General features: G+C 32.8%; 1 pseudogene; it reads right to left on the bottom strand.

The window, feature by feature from the left end:
* Positions 1-1,105: 1,105 nt before the first annotated feature.
* LOC118487974 lies at positions 1,106-3,756 on the bottom strand (annotated as a pseudogene).
* Positions 3,757-4,372: the final 616 nt, after the last annotated feature.

A 4,372-nucleotide genomic window follows, 5' to 3' on the forward strand; every position in this document is an offset into this window, starting at 1 on the left:
GAAGAAATGTAATTTTATATATTAAATAATAAAATAAGTTATATCTATAAGAACCATATGTATTGTACGGGTTGAATAAATGTAATATTATATACCAAATAATAAAAAAATTATATCTTTAAAACCATTGTATTACACGGGTTGAATAAATGTAATATTGTTTACCAAATAATAAAAAAAGTTATATTTTTAAAAACCCCCGTGTATTACATGGGTTGAATAAATCGTTAAATGGTTAATATAATCGGATCACAGATGAAATATGACATGCTATCAAAAATTTAATCCGATAATAAATCTACGACCACACGGTTTGAAATATGTTTACATGTGCAAAAAGAGAATGGGTTTTGTTATAAATGATTTTAAATTATTTCATTTATATATATTAGATTTGATTAAATATTATTGATAATAAAAATTTGTATTAGATTAGATTTTAGATTTGATAAAATATTCTTAATAATAAAAATTTGTATTAATTTAGATTAAATATTATTATTATTAGTATTATTAATAATTTTAATCAATTAAATGAGAGAATGACAAGTGTCCTAAAACAGGTTTCTTTTATTATATAGTATAGATCTGATACTTAATTTTTAGAGTAAATTGCCAAAATCGTCCTTAAGGTTTGGGCATGTTTGTTAATTTCATCCAAAACAACTTTTTTTACCATATTGCCCTTCACTTTTAAGATTTTTTGTCATTTTCATCCAAACGTTTAACTTTTTTGTCAAAATCGTCCCTGAGATTTGGGAATTTTTTTTTTTTTGCTATTTTCATCCAAAATTTTGATAGAAAAAATAAAGTAAATTAGACTTCTGGATGAAAATGATAAAAAAATCTTAATAGTGAAGGATTATTTAGTACAAAAAAGTTGTTTAGATGAAACTGATAAAAATACCTAAATCTCAGGGACAATTTTAACAATTTACGTGTAATATGCGTACATGACCATAAGTGACACCGATTCATTGCTTAATGACACCAGAAAATATTTTTGGGGTCCATGACCACTTGTGTTGACCTTGCCAATACAAATAATTATACTATGGGCCAATTTGCATCTAATGTAAAAAATATAAAAACGTGACACATTAAATAAAAAATGAATCCAATCTCTTTTCTTCCCATTCAATAACTCATTGATGCTAATTATTGTTTTTATGTTCATCAACCCTGAAGCAATAAATTCATCATTAAATCGTTCCATGAATCTATCGGGCCGGGCAAGCACCAATGCAAACAATCATTTTGAACTTTTGCGTTCCTATCTTTCCCGTCAAACGGATGGAACGCGCGGTAGGGGCCTGGGTGACCATCGGGCCTCAACAACGACAAACGGGTCGTATCAAACAATCTCAAAACTGACCCGTTCATTAACTCTTTAGCATTCTCAAACTCTTCCAACTCAACATCTCTCATTGTCTTATCAACATCCCTCATGTTAACCTCTCCGCTTTTAAACGGGCCCGTTCGGTTACAATACCCTCCGGTGTTCCATTCCCCGTTCTCGAAGTGATCGGGTGTTGTGGTCCGGAAAAACGTGTACACTTTGTGGTCCGATTTTGTAATAGTAAATGAATGAAACACAGAAATTAGATGGGCAGTAGGCTTAGATTCTCATTGATTGAATTAAAACTACAAGAATGGGGATGGGAATTCAGAGAGAGAAAGTGATGGGAATAAGAATGAGGTCACAACAAATACATGCATAACCGTTTCAAGCCTAGCCTCTACCCTTTTATTCTAGAAGTGGTCCCCAGTACCTAATTCCCTCCTGATGTGTAATTCACCACAAAATCCTTCCAATTTGGGCTTTTGCGAATCCTTGAACTGGGCTCTCTTTTTGGGCTCACTTGATTGGTTGTTAGGTCCACTAGTATTCATTACAGATTTCGTGATGAAATCGAGAACTGCACGTATTGCTTTCCGATACGCGTAATTGAACGCTATTTCTGTTACATTTTCTTTGTTACAACTATGACACCCGATTAACGTGTTGTTTTCGTAGTATACCGCGGTTTTTAAGAACCATTTGCCACCTGAAATCATGATGTAGTTGAAGTTAGTGAACTCGTTAACCCAAACCGAGTCAAGCTCATCGAGATGAAGCTCGATTGCACCCGACGAATGCCCGTCGTTATCCTCGAATATATCCGCTTTCAAGAGAAAAGGTGACCAGATCACTGAAAGAGTGAAGTTGTAAGATCCAAAGAACCATCTTTTGCTTCTGTATTCTTCATCATGGTATACCTCAATTGCTTCTTCAACCTGCAAGTGACAAAATATCAGATCAAACACCCCCAAATTATTAGAGAGAATATACTGGTTATATTATTAATGTAGTTAGAAGATATGATTTGATTATATTACTTTTATGATAATTCTCGTTGTACCCTTATAAATTGTTGATCAATAATACGCATTACCTTACCGTGTTGGAAAATCAGGCCCTTGATCAAACACAGAAATACGGTATAAACGAACTCGTTTAACTCTTTTTATTATCACCCAAAACACACAAATTACAATGACCCTAACTCTTTTTAATAATAAAATAAACTATAACTAAATAAACATAATTCAAATTATCTAAATAAATAAGCCAGACTACATTTATTTAATCCACCTGAATTATCTTTAACCTGTTTAAACTTAATAGATTTAGAATTGTCTCTTCAGGGTTTTCATTATTTTGTAAAATACCATGTTTAATTTATAATTATTATTCTCATTATGCTTGTATAAAACTATAAATAGTTGATCAATAAATCACAGTACTTTAGGAGGTTTATATTAATTTCTTGAAAATTAATCATTAACCAACCTGTGAGAGAATGCAAAGCAATGACTGCACATGATTCCGGGAAATCGAATCACCGCCATTGATTTGTTCCTCATGTAATGAAGAAACAACTTCGCGTCGAATGCGGGTAACTCGCAACCGAAAGGACTCCAACGCCAGTAAATGTAGTCGGAATCGGGCCGGCCATTGGTCATACAGTTTTGATGGTGTTCAATGGTGTTGCAGCTGTTGTTAGTGTACCGCGGACCGGCCTGATCCCTAACCCATTCTCCAGTAAAAATATCACACTCCAGTGAACCTAAATCACCCCAAAAAAGTAACCTAAAGTTAGATAATTGAGCATAAATAGGTCAATTGTCACGGATTTTGAAATTTTAAGTAGGAGAGACAAAAATAGGTGACGGACTCGATACATATAAAACTTTAGGTATAATTTACACTTTGAGACGAAAAAATAGGCGGGCCCTGTCCCAACTATGATTCGTCACTGGCTCTATCGTACTGATAATGTCTCCAATAGCTGCTTTAACCGGTAATACCTACCCTGTTTGAACCGGTTTTTAAAACATTGATAGGGATAAGTACTTGTTATAGAAAAATATATACCTTGGGGAATTCCGGTGTTGTTGACCGGGAATTGGTCAAAGAGTGTCGGATTAGCCGGCGGGAGTGGCGGTGGCAGTTTGTGGTCACCGTCAGCAACAATGACGGAGGAAAACTGAATTGAAGCTGAGGAATAAAAGTGATACGTAAACCATATTACTAATAAACATATAGCAATCTTAATGTACACGTGATTCTGCTTATGATTTAATAAAAGTTGAGTGTTGTTCATAGTAAGCTTCATGTTTTTCATATTTTGGGGAGAGGTTTCTCTCTCTAAAACAGGTGTAGAGAGAGAGATGTATGGTTTGTGGGTTGGGTTGGTTCAGGGTTGTATTCAAAAGGTGGTTGAGTAAAAGGTGGCTTAATTATGTTTCAGATGAAACTATGAAAGGGGAGTTTAAACTTTAATTTTAAACATAATGGTTATGCATTGCCACTTGTACATTATGCATTAACAGTTGTACATTGTTGATATCAAGAGAAGTTATAAATATTAGTCTTTGTAAATTAAGAAAAATAATAGTTAATTAATGTTGTCAACTATTTGATAAGTTGATTTTATTAAATTTCATGTTACTTTAATTAAAAAAATAATAATTAAATAACAACTAAATGTGTATATTAAATGACTTAATAAAAACAACAAACAATAACTAAAAATGATAAGTCTGATAATTTGTCACCTTCTGAAGACATTTATGAGATATAGTTGACAAGTCAACATCCAAATGTATTCAGTCCATTTTTGCCAGCTTCTAAATCCTAACCAGCGTTAATTTGAATTAAATGTCATTATTATTTAGATAATAAACTTAAATAAGCAGTAATATTTGGCCCACAAATTGGCAAAGATCAAAATGCAATTCACAACTAGACCGTCCGGCCCACTTACTTCCTTTCAATTTAATGCCATGCATAAAATATTAAATTCAAAAAAAAAAATATTACGACAAA

The sequence above is a fragment of the Helianthus annuus genome, chromosome 16 (assembly GCF_002127325.2).
Source record: "Helianthus annuus cultivar XRQ/B chromosome 16, HanXRQr2.0-SUNRISE, whole genome shotgun sequence".
Lineage (NCBI taxonomy): Eukaryota > Viridiplantae > Streptophyta > Magnoliopsida > Asterales > Asteraceae > Helianthus > Helianthus annuus.